Source organism: Dermacentor silvarum, chromosome 6, assembly GCF_013339745.2.
Source record: "Dermacentor silvarum isolate Dsil-2018 chromosome 6, BIME_Dsil_1.4, whole genome shotgun sequence".
NCBI lineage: Eukaryota > Metazoa > Arthropoda > Arachnida > Ixodida > Ixodidae > Dermacentor > Dermacentor silvarum.
In genome coordinates this window covers 18,942,283-18,965,712 of record NC_051159.1, presented here as the reverse complement: position 1 = coordinate 18,965,712, position 23,430 = coordinate 18,942,283, and the positions used below count along the sequence as shown (strand labels likewise).

General features: G+C 46.4%; 1 protein-coding gene across 1 annotated transcript in view; it reads right to left on the bottom strand.

Annotated features, from left to right (window-relative positions):
• Nucleotides 1-23,430, bottom strand: part of LOC119456565 (NGFI-A-binding protein homolog) — a 624,616-nt gene that overhangs the window by 314,923 nt on the left and 286,263 nt on the right. The window lies entirely within an intron of this gene.

Genomic DNA, 23,430 nt, shown 5'->3' with positions numbered 1-23,430 from the left:
CCTCCTCTTGGTATCCATTCTGTAGCTCTAATGGTCCATCGGTTATCCATCCTACGCATTACATGGCCGGCCCAGCTCCATTTTTTCCGCTTAATGTCAACTAGAATATCGGTTATCCCCGTTTGTTCTCAGATCCACACCGCTCTCTTGACTGTATATCTTATCACATGACTATATCTTATCAAAGAAGAGTAAAACAGATGAAGTTCTCATTTTTAACAGCGGAGCTGTTTCAGCCGGGCCTAATGTGTCCGCTGAATCCAAAAATGTGGGCCGATCCTGGCAGCAGTGCAGAAAGGGTCCAAGCGCAATGGCACATACAGCTGTGAACTAGCGAAGCTGAGCCTGGATAAGTCTAGCTAAGAATGGTGGGGACTAATTGCCTATCGATAGGCAAATGATAGCCAATCAATAGCTAGTCGATAATCGATCAATATTCAATAAATTGCCGAAAATGCTGGGGACGACTTGGTAGTGCCTAGCCTAGTCCAAATACGTGGCCAATACCTTACGATAGCCAATCGACAGCCAATCAATAGTTAATCGATAATGGATCAATAATCAATAAATTCGGATAACTTGGTAGTGCTTAGCCTATCCCGAATACGTGGCCAATATCTTGCAATATACAATCGATAGCCAATCAATAGCTAATTGATAGTCAATCAATAATAAATAAATTCCGGGAAAGTCTGGGGATGACTTGGTAGTGTTTAGTCTACTCCAAAAGCCAGGACTATCTAGGTGCCCCTCATCTCCGCTCTCTCTTTAGCATTGCGCCGCCAGTGCAAGCTACGTTAATTTTTTTTCCTTCTCCGCAAAAACGAACATTGTTTCCGCGTAAGGAAAAATAAATTATACAAAGAACCACTCCTCAAACCATTTCCATGTTACCGCTTTTGCGATCGCACTATTACCAGTGTCGATACGATGGCATTATTTTAGCGCTAAGGCCAGTTACTTTTGTGCTTCAATGCATGAAACAGCGTTTTCCTCAAAAAGTTAACTGGAACACCCATGCATTTCGTCGGACACTTTGAAAATTAATATCTCGAAACTGGTTCAGTCCTGAGAATTTGTTCCAAGTGGATACGCCTTGCGAACTCAGCGGCTATAATTCGTAAATTGAAAGATGTGCTGTAAAATTATTAATTAAAAAGTTAATTCGCGTAATTATGTTAAATATTGAATTAGGCGTTTTGACCATCCATTAGGCCATCCATTTCAGAATTAGCTTGGAACTACATAAAAAAAATTGCCTCTTTAGAGCGTCGTCCCATTAATGCCAACACAAGAAATCCTGAGATATTGTCTATTCCATACTTTAGAACACTCTATAAGCATCAGTCATTAATACATTACCTACCATTCGCTTTGTACAGATACAAAAATGGCGGTAATTTCAGTAAGAAAGAACTCAGCTGACACTTTGGTCGCTTGTAATGTATCTGATGGGATTATTATTCTGCCTTTGTGTATGGTTCTGAGTATGTAATGTAAATCCTGTTTCGTTTTCTTAGCAAATGTTGATCTTGTAAAATTCAGTCTCATGCTATGTTGTATAGCTGGTGATGCGTTGTTTTGTATAGCTAGTATTGTTATTGTAGTGTTGTTTAAAATGCATTCTGTTAAAACTTTTTCCAATTCTGTTAACTCGCCGTGACGCAAATATTCTTGGTCTTTCCGTTCATAGCTATTTCGTCTATGAGGAATTCCAGCGATAGCTGGAAATATATGTGAATTATTGTGCATGTGTGCACACTGTTTGCTGTACTATTGCCTTGCCTGGTCTTATGGGTCACGTCAAGCTACATATGTAGCTTTTAGTCCAAAATGACCATCCAGCATGTAAACTGGGCAATAAATTGATTTGGTTTGATTGATTTGGATCAAAACCACCCAACTTGGATCAAATCACCCAACTTGGATCAAAACCAAGTTGGGTGAATGCAAAGTTCTTATTGGCTGTATTTACAGAGCTCTTAACTCACCTGTCGATGTTATTTTGCACTTAAGAAAATTTATGGAGTCTAACATGCATCAAGGCAATAATATTATACTTCTAGGTGATTTTAACTTGGCCGGAATTGATTGGCCGACACTTTCACCGGGACAGACTGAGGTTTAGAGTTGTGACCAGCTTTTGGAGCTAGCTTTCTGTTTAGGCCTAACCCAGGTAGTGACAGATTATACAAGAATCTGTGAGACTAAATCTTCAATACTTGATATGATCTTTCTCTCAAATTCTTTAATACCATATCTAGAAATATGCAAAACTGCGGATGGTCTTTCAGACCATAAAATGGTGCAACTATTTCTAAGCTTAGGAGCTGAACCATATCCATGTGCTCTTCATAAAACGTTTTTGAAATGTTCCTCTGCTAATGATGTTAGTGTGTTAAACTATTAGAGCGTTCATTCGACCATTTTGTTGATCTCTTTGAGTCGAAAACTAGTACAGATGATTTGTGGGACTACTATTTTAAAACGGTCATGGATTGTATTAAAAATTACATACCAAAGTGCTATAAAAGAATTAAAAGGAAATCACTTCCCTTGGATTACAAGGGAAGTGATACATCTAAAGAGACGATTAAGGCGGAAACGTGGGGACTGTTCGAGGTATCCAACCCCCGATAAGAACTCAATTCAACGCATCAACCAAGACCTGAAATGCCTTATAAAAGAATGTAAAGATAAGTTTTATAATGTGACACTTACGAAGTTCCTTAAAGAGGCGCCCCAGAAGTTCTGGCGTTATGTCAACCCATCCACAAAACCGTTATCTCCAGAATCGGGCAGTACAGCTACAATGCACGCTGATAATTTTAATCATTACTTTACATCCGTTTTTACTAAAGATAATGGTAATATACCTCATGTAGCCAACACACCCGCTAGACCCCCTATTGCAGACATCGAAATCAATGAACAAGGTGTTCTAAATCTCTTGCTGAATATCGATATTAAGAAGAGCCCTGGTCCTGACGGCATTCTAAACGAGTTTTTGCGTAGATATTATGCAGAATGGAACTCTAAATACCGAACTAAAATTTTTCAGTCCTCTGTTGATGGTGGTTGCTTCCCGGTAGCATGGAAATGTGCAAAAATCATACCTATACACAAAGGTGGCAGTACTGCGGAAGTGGCAAATTATAGACCAATTTCAATTACAAGCGCGTGTTCTAAGCTCCTCGAGCACATCATTTATAAACAACTAGTTTCTTACTTGGACAAGTACAACTTATTTTTTCCTGGACAGCATGGTTTCCGAAAAAAGCTTTCAACAACCACCCAACTCATTGAAATTGTACATGACCTCTCTGAAACCCTAAACTCCCGTGGTCACACAGACATAATCTTCCTCGACTTTTCGAATGCATTTGACAAAGTATCCCATCCGAAGTTAATCACAAAAATTAATTCCGTATTTCAAAACCCCGCCATCACTCGCTGGTTTTCATCTTACCTTTCTTCTAGAGAACAATACTTTGCATTCGCGCGGTGCACATCGCGCCCTTCCCGTGTTGTGTCAGGCGTTCCCCAGGGAAGTGTGTTAGGTCCTGTCTTATTTCTGATCTTTATAAATGACTTGCCTAATAATATTAGTGTCCCTGTCAGAATTTTTGCTGATGATTGTGTGATGTATAGTAAAATTCGAAACAGTAATGATCAGGCCAATATACAATCTAGTCTGCAAAAAATTAAGAAATGGTGTGACGACTGGCAGATGGAACTGAACAAAGCTAAATCTGTTATGTCCATAACGAGAAAGAAAGAAATTTTGCATTTCCATTACAACATAAGTAGTATAACCATTAGCAGAGTCGATAAACATAAGTATCTAGGAAAAACGTTCACTTCTGACCTCAGATGGAATCAACACATTGATGCTGTATGTAGTAAGGCTAGCAAAGCGCTTTGGAGTCTAAGGCGGAATATAAGTGCGTCGACACCTGAGGTTTAAAATCTTAGCCTATAAATCCTTAATACGTCCTATCATGGAGTATGCTAAAACTCTATGGGATCCCAACACTAAATCCAACCAACAAAAACTTGATAGAATCCAGAGGTTAGCATCAAGGTTCATATTTAACAAGTATCGCTACTGCCAAATCCCCCACTGAACTTTGTAAGCTTGCGGACTTACCTCCGCTAGATTTGCGTACCGGGTATGAGCGACTGAAACGTATTTACCTTATCATAAATGGTCACTTACTTGTCGACAAACACAAGTACTTCAAAATCTCGACAAATGAAACATCCAGACATCGTCATAGCCAGTACATCACACCCCCTCAAGCCAGAAATGACTGTTTTAAGTACAGCTTTATCCCGAGAGGTATTGCAGAATGGAATGCGCTCCCCGACTCTGTCATGTCAGCCTCATGCGTTGAAGAATTTTTACAATGTGTACACAATATTCTTTTTGCCGCTAACTAATATGTATATCATAACTTTGTCAAAGGTGTATCTGTTCATATTCTTCTTTCGTATTTTTTTTGGGGGGGGGGGGGAATTTGCACAGTGCATAGAATTTAAACTGATTCACATCCCTGTTGAGACGTGTGCAGTTCTTCATTTACTTGCTTTTGTGTTGTCATACTGTATTATTGTATGTGTTCGTATCTTCCACTCCTGTAATGGCCCTTCATGGGCTGACAGCATTATTAAATAAAATAAATAAAAAAATAATAAATAATTTCGTCGGACACTTTGAAAATTATCATCTAGGAACTGGTTTAGTCCTGAGAATTCGTTCCAAGTGGATACGCCTTGCGAACTCGGCGGCTATAATTCGTAGATTGAAAGATGTGCCATAAAATAATTAATTAAAACGTTAATTAGCGTAATTATGGTAATTCTTCAATTAGGCGTTTTGATTTCTCGTGGAAGTAATGGCCGCCTCATCAAGTAGTTTAGATCAAGGATTAAAACTGTGCTGTCTGCCACAGGCAATCTTTAAAAATTTGGTCCAGCTAAAATAAAATGTCCTGTATATTTGCATGCTGAATGACATCATAGAACGATATCGTACAAATCAAGGTAAGTGCATGCGCACCATCAGAAAAATAGTAGCACAGTCAATGGGCCGGATTACTGATGTTCCCTTGGGAGAAACAAAGATTTCGGCCTTTTATTGCGTATATACTGCAACTGATTAAACCTCGAGAAGGTGAGGCTGACAGACACGGTACAATCTGTAAGTAAAAAAAAGAATTTTTTTTCTTACAGGCCGGGACTGGACATAAACACGCGGGCCCTAGCTAAGCTTAGTAATGAAAGCCCGGGCCCGGGCCCAGGGTCGGGCTTTGTATTACGGGCCCGGGCTGGGCTCGGGCCTTGTAAAGCGGGCCCGGGCCAGGCTCGGGCCGAAAAATGAGGCCCGTGCAGTGCTCTAATGCGACTACGGCGAAGATTATCATGTCGTCAGAAATTCACGGTGACTAGATAAGCTCTGACATTTTGATTATGACTCTTAAAGTATCGTATTCCTGGGCAGCAATAATTTTTATATATCGTGTTATGTTTATGCGCAGCATTATAAGGGGATGTTTTGTCCTTCCGGGTAGAGCACTGCACGGGCTCGGGCTTACCCGAAAGCCCGGGCCCGGCCCGGCCCGGGGCCGGGCCGGGCCGGGTAGAGCAGTTTTTTCACGGGCTCGGGCCGGGCTCGGGCACGGCGTGTGCTTTTTGACCCGGGCCCAGGCCGGGCTCGTGTTTTTTGACGCGGGCCGGGGCCGGGGCCGGGCTCGGGCTTACTGGTGGTGTGCATGTAACGTGCAGCGAGTTATTCTCGGGCGTCTCAACTCTGAAAAACATGTATTTTTCCGTCTCGGGCCGGGTTCGGGCCAGTTTCGAGCCGGGCTCGAGCCGGGCTCGGGCCTAAGGTAAAGGGGTGGCGGGCCGGGCCGGGCGGGTAACGTAGATTATTTCCAGGCCCGGGCCGGGCCCGGGTCTCACCATAAAAGTTTTGATCGGACTCGGGCGAGCCGCACCAACGTAAAAACGGGCCCGGGCCGGGCTCGGGCTGAAAAAATCGGCCCGTGCAGTGCTCTACTTCCGGGCATGACAAAAAAATGTGGGCCGATCCCGGAGATTGTGCAATACCGGGCCGACCACGGTCCAGTATTGAACGCTTTCCCAATAGAGGGCGAGAAAGCGCTGCTTAACCCTATTGTGTGTGCGCTTGACAGCGGCCGGCAAGTGTGGCACGATAACTACTCATTGTCGGCACAAACATTATTCGCATCGGCGCATAAGTAGTCTACGCGTCAGTCTAACACCCTCTACGGACGACTACGTGCCTACCACAAGACAAGGAGGCGTCATTGATCAAGTACACGTATACGTGGTGTCCACAACGTGAAAACATTAAACGTGCGTGTCATACATCAACACCCTTATACCCGTACTCAGTATACTGGTGCCAAACACGTACAAGAGGAAACGCGAGAAAGAAGTGCCAGACGCACACAAGAGGGAAAGAGAAGACTGTACGCGTATGGAATGTGGAATGTGAAATACAAGACTACGTGAGTGTATATAAACTGTTACGATGGGGTGCGTTTATTCGCAGATGAATTGACGAAAAGTTGGCGCGCCGACATCGAGCCGCTACAAAGAAAATCGCATTTCTTTTTTATTTGAGTGCCCTGAAGACCCATACATACGGCAAGATGTCATCACAATTTTATTGCGATAGCAATTATATGGACACTTCAACCGCATTTCTGCCGTCGGCGTCGCCGTCGCCGTGAGGTTCCGTATAGATAAAATCTTCGCCGCGCGCCGTATGCCCCAGCGGAAGCGTGCGGGGACGCGCGCTATCACGGAGAGCGAACGCACTCAATCTCCCACGCGCAACCAAGGAAGCGGAAAGCCAGCGCCGGAGGGAGCAGGGGGGGGGGGGGGGGGCACTTCTCTGCCAACAACCGCGCTCGTCGCTCGTCCGCACAGTCTCTTATCTCTCCCACGCGCAAGCAAGGAAGCGGTAAGCCAGCGCCGGAGGGAGCGGGGGGGGGGGGGGGGGGGGCGCACCTCTACGCTGCCAACAACCGCGATCGTCGCTCGCTCGCACCGTCTCTTATCTCCACACGGCTCTGACCTTTATGCGCTCAGTTTCCGTTGATGCGATAGACCGCACGTACGTTCGCCGCTGCGGCGTATCCGCTTGCTGCCAGAGTTTTGACGGTCGTTGTTTGCAGTCATTCAGTGTTATCTATTAGTGTTTGTTTGTGCGCGCTCACACCACGCTTGTTCATTCAGTTAGTACTAGTCGGGCGACATTTTCCAACGTACGCTACACATGCAATGCTGCCCGGATCGGCAGTGCAGCGCTACAGGTGTGTCCCTTCGCACGCGCTGCCCACGGGAAGCGCTTCTCATCAACACCACCGTTTCACACGCGCCTTCTCGTGGTCATCGAGTCTCTCTTCATGTCGGTCTACTTACGCCGCAGCACACCTGCTTACTTAATCAGCTCATGTTTACTACAATTCATATTGCTACCAAAGCCGCTCACCTTACTTCGTATGACATTGCTGTGTTGCTATCGCATTCATTGCTTCACCGTTAGGGAGAAACTGTGACATTTTTTTTCGTTCCATCGCTCTTTGTGCGGTCCTTAAATTGTTCTCGAGCTTCTTTGTTAACCTCCAAGTTTCTGCCTCATATGTTGGCACCGGTAGAATGCAATGATTTTATCCTTTTCTTTTCGACAAGAGTGGTAAGCTATTCATGTTTGTTTGTGCGTGCTCACACCACGCTTGTTCATTCAGTTAGTAATAGTCGGGCCACATTTTCCAACGCACGCTACACATGCAATGCTGCCCGGATCGGCAGTGCAGCGCTACAGATGTGTCCCTTCGCACGCGCTGCCCACGGGAAGCGCTTCTCATCAACACCACCGTTTCACACGCGCCTTCTCGTGGTCATCGAGTCTCTCGTCATGTCGGTCTACTTACGCCGCAGCACACCTCCTTACTTAATCAGCTCATGTTTACTACAATTCATATTGCTACCAAAGCCGCTCACCTTACTTCGTATGACATTGCTGTGTTGCTATCGCATTCATTGCTTCGCCCTTAGGGCGAAACTGTGACATTTTTTTCTGCATGGAATTGACGTCCACCGAAAGTAGGATGTCGGTCAAAGTTCTGTTGCTGCGCTCGACGAAACAAATTTGTCTGCGGGTGATACGGGGTCGCATGGCACAAATGGCAAGCACCGAGACGCAACAGCTCTTCGACGACGTCGGCAACGAACTGGCGACCACGATAGCTCAGAATTATACGAGGGTGTCCATGACGCAGTATAACGGAGGACAGGAGGAAGCACGAAACATCGATAGCGATGGCCGCTGGTGTCGCCGCGGTTTCAGCATAACGCGTCAGATGGTCGACGCAGACTATAATCCAACAACTGTCGTTTCTTGAGCACGTGAATGGGCCGAGAAGAACCACTCCAACCATTTCAAAAGGAGCTGATGGTGGTCAAAAGGAGCAGGGTGAAGGAGTCCGACCGCAGCAGTATTAGGGGGCTTGAATTATTGACCCTTGTCAGAAGTGGCCACATACCTTTCTATGTTACGTCGCATACTAGGACACTAGAATCGGTCTTTAAAGCGGTGGCATGTTCTGGTGAAACCCATGTTCCTAGTGGTCGCGTCATCGTGCATCGCACGGAGCACGTGCGTTCTCAAATTCTTAGGGACCACCAAGAGAAGGCACGCACCATCAGCCGCGTAATTCTTTTTGTAGAGCAGGCCATCTTGGATAACAAAGCCATTGTAACATGTTGGCTAAGCAGCTGACGCGAAGAGGGCATCCATGCTGCGGTCGTTGCCCTGCTCTTGCGGGAAGGCGGTCAGGACGGGGGGGGAAAAACGCTCGGCGACCCTAATCTTTGTCTTAGGTGTCTCATAGTGGCACTCGCACCTCCGCGTTGGTGTTCTTTAGGTTAACTTTGTGTGTGTATGTTTTGAAAGAAAAACACAGACACAGAGCTTTGTACTTCCGGGTTTCCAAGAATCTCGCTACAGTCCTGCTCACGTGGCGGGTATCTAAAGTCTACGATTCTGTGCATTGGTGTGCGGTAATCAGTGTAAAAGTGCGGTTGAAGATTAATATGCAGAAGACAAAGATAATGTTCATTAGCCTGGCAGGGGAACAAGAATTCAGGATCGCCGGTCAGCCTCTAGAGTCTGTAAAGGAGTACGTTTATCTAGGTCAATTACTCACCGGGAACCCTGATCATGAGAAAGAAATTTACAGAAGAATAAAATTGGGTTGGAGCGCATACGGCAGGCATTGCCAGATCCTGACTGGGATCTTACCACTGTCGCTGAAAAGAAAAGTATACAATCATTGCATTCTACCGGCGCTAACATATGGGGCAGAAACTTGGAGGTCAACAAAGAAGCTCGAGAACAAGTTAAGGACCGCACAAAGAGGGATAGAACGAAAAATCTTAGGACTAACGTTAAGAGACAGGAAGAGAGCGGTGTGGATCAAATAACAAACGGGGATAACAGATATTCTAGTTAACATTAAGAGGAAGAAATGGAGCTGGGCAGGCCATGTAATGCGTAGGATGGATATATATAGCCGGTGGACCATTAGAGTTACAGAATGGATACCCAGAGAAGGGAAGCGCAGTCGAGGACGGCAGAAAACTAGGTGGAGTGATGAAGTTAGGAAATTTTCAGGCGCGAGTTGGAATCAGCTAGGGCAAGACAGGGGTAATTGGAGATCACAGGGAGAGGCCTTCGTCCTGCAGTGGACATAAAATATAGGCTGATGATGATGATGATGAATCGGTGACTTCTAATTAATTCTAATTATTCCAGACACTTCAGTAACTCAACGTGTAACTAAACTTATGCTCTGCTATCATATCTACAATGAAACCCATAAATTTTGTACTGTACTATTTCTTTTCTATTTTTTCTAATCTATTTTGAATTTCGTCACCGGTAATCAGTGATTTCTAATCAATTCAAATTATTCCAGACAACTAGTAACTAAACCTATGTTCTGATATCATATCTATAATGAAACCCATAGAATTTGTGCTGTAAAATTTTTTGTTCTATTTTTTTCTGAGTTATCTTGAATTTCGTCCGCAGTAATCAGTGATTTCAAATTAATTCTAATTGTTCCAGACCCTTAAGTAACTCAACTTGTAACTAAACTTATGCTCTGATATTATATCTATAATGAAACCCATGAATTTTGTACTGCACTATTTTTTTCTATTACTTCTGATTTGCCCGGTAGTCTCAGGAGGTGAACCGGAAGTGCTGCACTTAAAAAAAGAGTGTCACTCGATGCTCGCGCCACTAAAAAACTTGATGGGGTGCTGTATATTGAGCATATGGCGCGAAGGCATCCCTAAGGAGCTACTACAACCATCATCATCATAATTATATAATTTAGAAAGGCTCGCTTTTCAACATTCGCCTCAATGTTGCCTAGAACCAAAGTACAGCGAAACACCATCAGAATTGGAGGACGCGTAAGCTTCGCCTTTAAGAGTGGAACGCGATAGCATTCAAAGATCCCTGGCTGCTTATAAGGCTTTCTTCTCGTATATTCAAATTACAATCCGACGCTATCATGTCTGTAGGTTGTAGTTAAGTCGTACTTTATGCTTTTCTGGCGGATTTTATTTTAAGAAATTCAATTTTTGTTCACTAACCCCTTGCGCCAGGGCCTGTGTGGTCGGGGTGGTTCAGGATGAATTTCTCCGCCACGGATGCTACAGACGCCGATGCTTACGCCGACACCCAATTTTCTTGGCACGGGGCCCTTAACTCTATCGCGTTAAAACGACAACGAGGCAATTCTGCTCAGTGACGGTGTAATATTGTTCGGCCTAGCTCAGAACGGTTGGCGTAAGCAATGGCATGCTCGGCGTCACCAAAACGCTGGACGAGGACGGCGCCGAGGCCGATTCCACTCGCGTCGGTGTGCAATTCTGTTGTTGCAGAGGGGTCAAAATGACGAAGTATCGATCCGGAAGGGTAGGCAGTATCGCCAAAGTGGGGTGCAAACGCTGCAAGTACGAGCAAAGACCCAAGAAACTTCTCAGCTCGCGTTGTGACTGCGGTTCTATGAAGTCGCTAACTGTAGCGACCTTTTGTGGGTTTGTAACACACGGTACCTGTCCACTAGATGTCCAAGTACTAGCGCCTCTCATTGGCTAAAGGGATATTTCTATGAGTTGAGGGCCAGGGCAGCTTGCTCAAGGCACGTCACAGGAACATCAAGTCGATGACTGTGCTCTGCAAAAGTGTGACCAGAAATGACGTTGCCAACGTAACATAAACAAACCTGCCATTTCAGGCGGCGCAGTACCATGTCCGTAAACCGATCAAATGTCGCTGGCGCGTTGCACAAACCAAACGGCATGACGTTGAATTCAAACAAGCCATCTGGTGTGACAAAAGCGATTTTCTCTTTGTCGTCTGCACCCATGCGTATCTGCCAGCTGCCCGATCAGAGGTCCACAGATCAAAAGCAGGATGCGGAATGAAGACTGTCGATAACTTCATCGATACGGCGAAGCGGATACACATCCTTTTAACAGCGGAGCTGTTTAAGCCGACCGTTGATCACGTTGATGGAAAAAATAAAGGTTATTATTATTATTATTATTATTATTATTATTATTATTATTATTATTATTATTATTATTATTATTATACGCGATAACAAAAACATCGCTGAGCGATCAGTCACCTGGGTTGCCTAGCAACCACCTCGCGGAGCGGCGTGTGCGTCTCCTCTCCGTGCCGTGCACATGTTGCCTTGACATGGGACGTTTAGGAGAGGGAAGGAGAGCATGCGCGCGCTATGCTCGGGAGAGAGAGAGAGAAATAAACTGCAGCAGCACCAACCCGACAACGCGCAGAGTGGCTGCCGACACCGTCCGCGCTTCCCCGTGTCCCCGCGTTTGTGCCGAACGCGCACGGTGTACGTGACTGCAGCAGGCGCCTCTGGCGGCGGCTCGGCAGATTTCGACCAATCATACCCCGGCAAGTGTGGAGGCGCAGCTTCGCCGTGACTTCACCGGGGAGATAACCGCCGAGATAGACCTTTATATTCCAATGGACGAGAAAGGGCTGATGATGATCATAATGCTAGCGCACGGACTGCATATATATGAAGTGCGGGGAAAGAAAACAGTAGGAAACCACTCGTCCTGCCTTCCTTCCTCGTCTGGCCATGCTGCCACAAAGAACACGTCCAGAAACACATCCATGTCGAAAAAAAACCGGCAGATCCCACGCCATGTGGGAATCGATGTTATGCGAAGCAGTGTGCCGGGAGCCTACCAAGTTAACGAAACAACCATGAGAGCACCAAGACGTGGGCGGCTCTTTCATGACCTACATGACAAGCATGTCACGACATTCATGTCATGAGTACTCAGGAGTCCCTGTAGCTACACCTAAGAGTACGCAAGGCGGAAAACTTAGTCATGCTCATTAGCCTTTATTCGTTTCCTTCACTTATACCACATCCCAGCCCATTACATTGGTTTTTGAGTGTTAATCTTTTTTCGCTGAGTCATTCTCATTTTCGCTGAGTCACGGTCATCACTATGACTTCTACAAAAATTCTTTAGTGTTTTCTTCACTTAGTGCCCACGTCCGAACCCACTCCAATGGTTTTTGAGTGTTAATCTTCTTTTCGCTGAGTCATTGTGCGTAAGATTATTGGAGTCCTACCTGAAACACCGAAAACACATGGTTGTTCACAACCGTGCATTTTCCAGACTAGCACCCATCCGATACGGTGTACCACAAGGAAGCATTTTAGGGCCTCTACTGTTCCTTCTTTATATTAATGATATTTTTTTTGCCCCAGTTGCAGTAAATATCATAGCATACGCCGATGACTTAACCATGTTAATTTCAGGTAAAACAGAACAAGATGTATTTAGTAAAGGCAATTATTTTTTGGAATACTTGCGGCAATGGGCACTCAAAAACTGCTTGAAGATTAATACAAATAAAACTAAAGGCATTTTGTTCAGACCGAAAAACAGAATACATCACTGTAACTTTGATCTTGTTTTAGGGAATAGTAAAATTGAGATCGTACCAGCTGTAAAAAGCCTAGGCGTGGTTTTTACTGAATCACTTAGTTGGGATGCGCATGTCGATAGCGTAAGGTTAAGAATAAACAGAATAAACGGTATAGTAAATCGTCATAGACACGTACTTCCTCAACAAGCAAAGATATTCATATATAATGCATATATACTACCAATTATTTCCTACTGTTTTACGATATGGGGCAAAATGACGAAACAAAATGAACAAAAAATTCTAGTTGCTCAAATACGAGCAATACGTCTAATCGCGAATGTACCATGGTACACACACACTAACTCGTACTTCACTGCTTTTCATATCCTCAAAGTCACCGAGTTGTATCCCTACAAGTTACTGATCATGTACAAAACCGCAGTTCTCGGTAATAATGACAGACTATTGTCCTTATTCAAACTAAACTGTCCCATACCTGCTTACAATACCCGAAATTCTGTCCAATGGTGCCAACCTTTTTGTCGCACTACATATCGCCAACAGTCTCCATCATATGTCTTACCGAGATACCTTAATATTCTTCATGCAAATAACATTTTTCTTGAACAAATTTCAAAGGGCATGCTGATTAACCACCTTTATATGTTTGAAAATGTTTAGCAATTATTTCTGTGACCTGTTTTAGCTGATGAGTGTTGTACATATCATTTCTTTATTCATTTATACAAATGTTTGTAATCTTGGCCTACTGATACCAGTACGTTTTAGTAGAAGTGTCTGTTAGATATGTGATTTACATTTTATTTGGTTTGCTTGTGTTTGTCAGTCTCAGTGAATTTAAGTATGTCAGTCTCAGTGAATTTTAAGTTGTAGTCTAAAAAAGAATCGTTGGTGTTGCTGTTTGTCCATTTTGTGCTTACAATGCATCTGTCTGAATGACGTGTGACCTACGGGCGCAGGGCGTTTCTCAAACTGCAAAAAGCAGCTTTTTGCTCGGCGTCCGCTCTTTGTGTTCAAACTGTACCACAAAGATAAATAAACTTGTATTGTAAACTTGTATTGTATTGTCATTTTTTGCTGAGTCATGCTCATGACTATGACTTCTACCACCATCCTTAAGTGTTTACTTCACTTAGTACCCACGTCAGAACCAATTTCAGTGGTTTTGAGTGTTATTCTTTTTCGCTGAGTCATTGTCGTTTTTGCTGAGTAATGCTCATGACTGATTTCTACCATCATCATTAAGTGTTTCCTTCACTTAGTGCCCACGTGCCCATTCCAGTGGTTTTTGAGTGTTAATATTTTTTCGCTGAGTCATTGTCATTTTTGCTGAGTCATGCTCAGAGTATGACTTCTACCATCATCATTTAGCGTTTCTTTCACTTAGTATCCACATCCAAACCCATTTCATTGGTTTTTGAGTGTTAATTTTTTCGCTGACTCATTTTCATGATCTACATGACACGCATGTCATGACATTTATGTAATGACCTATCACTTATGTTCGTCATACACTCCTGTAACACTGTGCCAATATTGGTATCTACCAAGTTAACGAAACGACCATGAAAGCACCAAGACGTAGGCGGCTGTTTCATAACCTGCATGTCACACATGATATGATAGTTATGTCATGACATATTATTTATGTTCGTCATAAACTCGTGTCATAGTATGCCAATTTTGGTACATTCCAAGTTAACGAAACGACCATGAGAGCACCAAGACGTAGGCGGCTGTTTCATAACCTACATGTCACACATGATATTATAGTTATGTCATGACATATCATTTATGTTCGTCATAAACTCGTGTCATAGTATGCCAATTTTGGTACATTCCAAGTTAACGAAACAGCCATGACAGCACAAAGTCGGAGGCGGCTAGATAGATAGATAGATAGATAGATAGATAGATAGATAGATAGATAGATAGATAGATAGATAGATAGATAGATAGATAGATAGACAGATAGATAGATACTGCCAAAGTAGCAAATGTTCGCCAAGAAATGCTTCGCATTTAGCACACATCTTTCTATGCCTTGTTTGAAGCCTCCCGAACGGTAATATCCCCTTGATCAAGAGATATTCCATTGAAGCAAACAAGACTTTCTTAGCAATGTAGGACTGCTCCGCCTTTAGCTGCTCTGGCTACCTCGTTTTCGTGTAGAAGCAGTGGTCACGGTTCAGAAGGTCTGTTATAGATACATAACGTCACCAGTCAGCACCGCTAACCTTACGGAGAGTATATGACCTGCGTTAACTATTGGCGCGGAAGTCATTTTTCAGCTTGAATAAAGCGAAGCACAGCGAGTCAGTCATAAGCAGCACTCACGGACCACAATTACGATGGAGTGCGTTCCAGCAAGTGACGGCAGGCACAATAAAGGAAAGACGCGAAAGCTGAACTGACGCTTGCTCACCAGTCCGCCTGGACGGGCATCAAGCACGAACCCGCCCAGCGTAGGCGCGGCTCCGGAAGAGCACAACACGCCGTGCCAATCACGCCGTGCCAATCACGCCATGCCACGCGCACGGACCACAGTCGCCGAAATGATGCGGTCCGGCAGCAGTGCAGCGCCGCGTCGCACACGTGTATCCAGGCGGTGCCGAGAGCGCGCTATTCGCGGAGTGCTGCTGCAGCGTGGTTCTTGGAGCCTTGCGGTGCAGCGCCCTTCGCCGGAGCGACTGAGCGCAGCCTGCCGAACGGCAAAGCGCGCCGGCCGGCGCCGAAAAGCAAAACGAGAGAAAGCAAAAGGAAAACTGCCGAGGGAAAGGGCGACCTCACTTTCCCTTCTCCCTCCGTAGGGCGCCCTTGCTGCTTTTGCTATCCCTCGGCAAGAGCAAGAGCAAGCAAAGCGCTGCCCGGCGCGCCGGCAAAAAATGTAGCAAAAGAAAACCAAAAGCATAGCGATGAAGTGGCGCCTAGCACAAAATTCTCATAAAGAAAAAGAAAACGGGAACGCAGCCGACATCGAATCAGAAAAAAGAGAAATAATACGAGAAGAGCAAAGCAAGTGACGACAGCGGAAAGTGAGCACAAACACACAGAAAGTAAGAAAAGATGAGATAAGGCTGAAGAATCGAGAGACGATTGTTTTATAAATAAGTCCTCTCAGGAGCCCGTGACGCGACTGCCGCTTTTGCTTTCCTTGCCGGTTTTTTACGACGGTGCGCGTCTTCGCTCATTTTTTTTTTCCTCTTTCGTGACGAGGCCACCATTGGGTTTATACGTTTTCCAGTGCCTCCTCGATGATGGAGTGGACTGAGGAGGAGAGCAGCCAGGACCAAAAACCACTCAAGAAATGAACAGTTTGAGAAAACATTCTCCGAAGCAAACAACACGTTCAATACCGCATCGAAGGACGCTCCAGTAATTTCGCATGCGGCATTTTATTTCGGCTAAAACTTGTATCACGCAGATTGTATTAACGGAACACGAACAAACACAAAAAAAAGAAAAAAGAAAGCAACGACATAGACGGCAATGTACCGCTCCATGCTTGGCAGCTTGGCTGCGCAAAAGCATGCGTCTACTAGGCTGGATCTTCGATGCTCATATTTCGTTAAACCCTTCGTTACGTTCATCATCTATGTTGTGTATTCACTTTATCTAAAGCGTTACTACAGGTTTCTGTAGCTCGGCAGAAACGTTGTCGCGGTGAGAGCGACATACAACGTTTAGTGAAACTGAATATTAAAATGCAATTTACGACATTGAGGGTGTTTGGTTAATACCCTCTCACTTAAAAAGCTAGCACCCCTACAGCACTAGCACAATGATCTCAGGAGACGTTTCTGCTTTTTCTTTAATACCATAATTGTGACAGCGTCAGCAGCGTTTATTATAATACATTCGCATTCTGCAGGGTTTGTCCGAAAAGTAATGTCAGTGATTATATTGTGAAGCGACTGTACGTCGCAGCGCGGTTGGAATTGGTGGAGGGGGAGGTTAGCTTAGGCACGCGCGGTCGCTCTATCGTCTGCTACCATCTGGAGAGTAAGGACAGGCTTCTCCGTGAATCTCATTTTTATTTGCCGTGCAAGCCCCAATGCAGCGCTCGTTGGAACAAAGGGTTGCCTTCAATATTTGTGTGAAACTAAGCAAGTCCGAAGTGGAAATATTTCCTATGATAAAGACGGTCTTTCGTGAAAATTTTTTGTCAGAACGTTGTCTACCAGTGGCGTTTGAAAACTCCCACGAAAGGACATCATTTCGGGACAGTTGCATAGTCAAAGAGGCTTGCACCAAGGCTCTAAAGTACATTACGGTGGAGGCCTCACGTGACGCCTTCGATGCCTGGAATTGTCGCTGGAAGCGATGTGTCGACGCAGGAGGAGCTTATTTTGAAACCTTTTAATGAGTTGTACTGATCTGATCAGTAACATTTTTTTATTCGACTCACTGACATTACTTTTCGGACATACTCTATATTGTCAGCCTGCCTAAGGAACAAAGTTGGCGATTTTAATGCTGACAGAACGGCGGTTCATGTGTGCCTCAGCTTAATGGTGCTTTAATCAATGTGGATACAAGATTTCCTTTAGGCAGCAGCTAACATCGCACGGAACGTATGCATTAATTCTGCGTTGAGCTAAGCTCCGCAAGCGGGTTGCTGTGTAGCCATACAAACAAGGAGCAAGGACAGTGGCAGGCTACCCTTTTTGTCACCGAAATAAACTTTTATCTCACTCTCCCCACACCGAATGGATCTTTTTTTTATTTTATCTTCAGTCACATTTAGGTGCAAGTGTCATCCCCAACAAAGCACGGGCTCTCTTCCTTTTTTCAGTCAGTGTGCATCGCAGGGAACCTTCCGTCATCCCGGCTCAGTTGACCATAATCTTCGATAGGTGGGCTATGAACCATAGCGGCCAGACGTGTTTCCGGCTCGTCTATAATTTCCGGCGCAGGCAGTTTGCAAAAGCAAAGCCTTCGAGATCTGTTTCAGTTGCTTTGAGGCAAACATAGCTTGAGCGTGGATTTGCTCACCACCTATTGTTACACGTATCTTATTAAGTAGGGTACTTTTCTGATCAAGTTGGTGGATCGTGAAGGAATGGTTCCAACAAGATGAAAAATACGCGAGGAGAAGGAGGACACAGAACTAGTGGTGCAGACACAGGACGAACGCTCCTTTTACTTATGCTCGTGTGTTTTCACCTTCATGGAACCATCATACCTTCGGAAGTCTGTGCTTTACTAGAGAATGCTTGCGCTCTCCATGCGTTTAGTCCTCTTCCACGATTGTCGACCTAATATTGCTATAGCAATTATATGGACACTTCTGGCGCATTTGTGCCGTGGCCGTTGCCGTCAGGTTTCGTATATAGTTCACAGGCGATAAAATCATCGCCGCGCGCCGTATACCGTACGCGCGGGAGAAAGCGTGCGAGGGTGAGCCGGCGATAGCGGCTCAATCTCGTGCACACAAGGGCGGGAAGGAAGCGCGCCGTCTTCCAATCGCGCGCAACACGCCGGGGGGAGCGATGGCATCTTGTGCGATGGCAGCTTGTGCGTACTCCGATGGTTGTTGTGGAGCGGCTGGTAGTAAAGTATCTATGGGTAGTGTCGGTTCCCGGCCAAAAAGGAGATAAAACGGTGAACAACCTGCCGTATTGTGGCGTCACGAATTATAGGTAAATGTAACAAAGGTAATGTAGCATCCCAGTCGCGGTGGTCGGCGGAAGCGTACATAGAGAGCATGTCGGTTATGGTGCGATTCAGGTGTTCGGTGAGGCCGTTTGTATGAGGGTGATAGGCGGTGGTGACTTTGTGTATTGTGGAACATGAGCGTAGAAGGTCATCGATGACACGGAACAAGAAGTAAGGACCGCGATCAGTGAGCAGTTGACGAGGCGCTCCGTGATGCAGAATAACATCGTGGAGAAGGAAGTCAGCAATATCGGTAGCACAGCTGGTTGGAAGTGCGTGCGTAATAGCGTACCGCGTGGCATAGTCCGTCGCGACAGCGACCCATTTGTTCCCTGATGCTGATGTAGGGAAAGGTACGAGCAAATCTAGGCTGACGCGGAAGAACGGCTCTACTGGGACATCGATAGATTGAGAAGGCCGGCGGGAAGCGTCGGTGGTCTCTTGCGTCGCTGGTACAGTCGGGCGCGATATGAAGGTGATCGCGCGAGCGTCGACCAAGAGCGAGAACAGCGCCAAGGCCCAGAATTCAGTTTTGAGGAGAGGGAAGGCATGTCTCCCTCACTCTCTTTGCTGTTCCTTAAGCAGCGGTCACTCCCGCCCGAGGAAAGTGCTTTTTCAGTGATTTTTTTTTTCTTTACTGGCTTCAAGCAAAGGCGGGGACCATTTTCTTGCGAAATGAGATTCGGGGTCACATCAGCATCGCAGCAGTTATACTCTTCAGCGTAAACACTTTACGAAATTTCATTGGTTGTAGAAATCAGTGAAATGACGCAATGCCTATTTTTTGTAAAACATCGCACATCAAATAAATGAAGCGAAGCCAAGGATCGCCTTTAGTAGAACTTTCCCACCAACGTTGTTATCATCCTGAAAGATAAGAGCCCACCAAGTTATGATTGATCGCAACAACTGGGAAGGTAAAAATAGAGAGAAAGAGCGGTGAGTTCGCCATGGGAGTGATTGTCACAGCATGGAACAGCTAACGAAGGAGAGAAGAGCGTGAAATCTTGATTTTTATATTTCCTAAACGTGCCGCTAGGGCCCTGGTACGCTTGGCCGGTCGACGCTCGCGCGATCACCTTCATATCGCGCCCGACTGTACAGTTCGCAGCGGCCAACATACAGAGCGATAAAGCCCAGGCCGAAAGAAACGACGCCGCACGCGATCATAAGTGCGCGTCACACTGAGATGGCCTGCTGTAGGTTCGTAGTGAATCTGTTGGAGGACAGTAGAACGCATGTGGGAGGGTACCACCAGCAAGCGCATACACTGTGGCGGTATAACGTTCCATTATGTAAGGTAAACATCCGGATTCACTCGTCAAAGGCCCCGAAACTAAGACGGTTGATGGTGGAACGTAATGCCGTATCACGCCGCTGTTCGTCGCTGAAATGACGAAACTGAGATATAGAAAGGCCACAGGCATCGGTGTCAGGGTTGGTGCTGTCGGGTAGATCCACGGGATAACGGGACAGGCAGTCCGCGTCCTCATGTAATTGGCCAGACTTGTGCATGACGGGAAACGAGTACTCTTGTAATCGCAAAGCCCAGCGTCCAAGAAGGCCTGTACGATCTTTCAGCGAGGAAAGCCAGCAGAGCGCATGGTGGTCAGTGACTACCGTGAATGGGCGGCCAAAGAGGTACGGCCGAAATTGGAGATGGCTCAAACAAGGGCAAGGCATTCATGCTCGGTAATTGAGCAATTGCGCTCTGGGGCAGAGATCAGGCGGGTGGCGTACGCTATGACGCAGTCACGACCATGCTGGACGCAGGGCAATGACGGCTCAGATTCCGTATCCACTGGCATCCGTCCGAACTTCCGTAGGAGCAGATGGGTCGAAGTGCGCCAACAGAGGAGAAGTCGTCAGAAGGCGGATAAGCGCAGAAAATGCATGAGCTTCTAGAAGGCCCCAGACGTAAGGCGTCTCTTTCTTGAGAAGGTCGGTGAGCAGACGGGCGATGCCAGCGAAATTTTTGACATAGCGACGAAAGTATGAACATAGTCCAATGAAGGAGGGAACATCTTTGGTTGAGCAAGGTGCAGAGAAATGCTTCACGGCGCAAATTTTTTCTGGGTCAGGTCGGATTCCTACACCATTAGCAAGGTGGCCGAGCACTGTTATTTCGCGTCGACCAAAATGGCACTTGGTTGAGTTAAGCTGAAGACCGGCGCTGCGGAACACTTGGAGGATGGCCGACAGGCGCTGAATATGGCTATCAAATATCAGTGAGAAAACAATAACGTCACATAGGTAACATAAGCATGTCGACTATTTGAAGCCATGAAGGAGCGAAGCAATCAGGCTTGGGCCTCGTAAAGCGGGCCCGGGCCGGGCTCGGGCCGAAAAATCAGGCCCGTGCAGTGCTCTAGTACACGCTCCACCAACAGTAGGTATGTTTCCATCGGTGACTCTTACCGTACGTAGCACGGCGGGTGTCAGGACTTTCTTCAGCTTCTCACGAAGACTAGCGCTCATCACCGAGATCTGTGCACCAGTGTCGATAAGTGACCTAACAGTAACACCGTCGAGTTGGACTTCAAGCAAATTAGAGCGGGTAGGAACAGTCAGGCGAGAATTTCGAGGCTGGGTCGAGAACGCAGCGTCATCTCCGGGCGCTGCACTCGTTAGTTTTACCATACGTAGCGGCCAGAATTGGAAGGCGACGGGAAACGACGGGCTTGCGGCGAACGGAATCGGCGGGCTTGCGGCGAACGGAATCGGCGGGCTTGCGGCGAGCGAGATCGGCGATCGCGCGGCGATGGTGACCTGTTGTACACGTTGTTGCGAGTGTCGACCTCGGGCGTGTCAGTCGGTGGAGAGCGTGACGATGTTGCACGGGAGTGGGCTTCAGGACGAGGGTTCCGGGTGCCCCAGCCAGTCAGCGAAGTCTCACGGCTTCAGCAGTGTCGGGCAATATGCCCAACTCGAGAGCGCGCGAAACATATTGGGCAATCATCCGGCGTCCTCCACTAAGCGGGGCTGGTTCCTCGGCAGTATAAGGGCGCGACTGGTGGAACTGGTGGTGTGACTGGTGCGACTGGTGGCATGCGAACAGTGCAGACAGAGGAGAGTCCCAAATTAGCGACCTCCTGTCGAACCGCGGCTTGAATCAATGAAACCATAGGCTGGTTAGCAGTCGAGACATCGGGCACGAGAGGGGCTGGTGACATTGCTTCTAGTTCACGACAAACGATCCGTGTCAAAGTGTTTGAAACCGGCGATTGTAACGTAGGTAGTGGCTCCTCACATGATGCCGATGCGGCGGCATTGGGGAGCCTTGTAAATTTCTGGGTGATACGGCGGGATTTGGCTTGTTCGAATCGCCGACACTCTTTCACAATAGCATCCACGGTGGCACAGTTCCTGAATACTAAAAGGTTGATTGCGTCATCGCCGATTCCTTGAGTATGTGCCCGATCTTGTCCGCTTCGGACATGTTACCGTCAACTTTACGGCAAAGCATTAGAATATCCTGAATATGTGAAATGTATGATTCTGTAGATGACTGTGCGCGAGAGCCAAGTTCTTCTATAGTGGCTAGCTGACGACTCAAGGACTTGCCGAACAAGTCAATCAGTTTTTCTTTGCAAACGTCCCAGCTGGTCAGATCGTGCTCATGCGTCTCGTACAACACGCACGCGGTTCCTTTGAGATAAAATACCGCATTCGCCAGCATAAGCGTATCGTCCCATCTGTTCTGTTAGCTGACACGATCATACCGTGCAATCCAATCCTCGACGTCCACGTTATTTGTGCCACAGAAGGTGCCCGGATCTTGGGGAAGCGATAAGATGACAGACGGCGGGGACGGCTGCTGCACGGTAAGTTCCGGCGCGGTGCGTGCTTCAGTGGCCTTCCCAGAGGGAACAACGCGTCAACCACTTCGGAGTTCCGTGCTTGGGTGATGATGATGAACAGGCAGCGTACCACGCATCTCCACCACAAAATGTTGCACAAAAAAACGTATGCTTAGAAATATTTACAGGCGAGTATATCACAGGCGTAACAGCAACCAGCCAACATGGCGAGGAGCAACCTCTACTTCCTCTTCTTTGGTGCCGGCCTAATGCTGAACTCTGCTTCAGTTCCAGTCTTCATCTTCTGTCTCGCAGCAATATGTTTAGATGCACCCCGAGTAAGAAATCAGTGGTAATTCAGCAGTGAATGCTAGAGAAATGCGTTCGAACTACGTCGCACCCGTTTCCGGTCCCGGATTTAAACCACGTTCACCATTTTGCAAAGTGTTGTTCAGGCGCTCACTTGACACAGGTCCTGCCTCTTCGAGGAGCGAAGTGCAGCAGGCGCATTATACCTCTATCACGTAATTGCCATCCCCAACTTCCCACACATACACCTTTAAAGACAGTAGCATTTCGCAGCGAGAGAGGGAGAATAAACTATTAATCTGAGCAAGCGCCGTCGCGCCCTAGGTGGGCGGCCTCCTTATTCCGGGTAGCCGCGGGCCTTCTCCCGTTCGATGAGGCTGCGCTGTCTCTTCAGGTCCGGGTCTGATAGCTTGGCCTCCCACTGCTCTTCAGTTAGTGTGTCTATGGTGTGATGTGTTCAGACACATCCCCATACCATATGGCATAGGGCGTGTGGGACATCACAGTAGGTGCAGAAGTATGAATGCTGAGTAGGTGAGATTCCGTGCAATAGAATACTGCGGATGTAGCTGTTGGTTTGAAGTTTCCAGAGGATTACCGCCT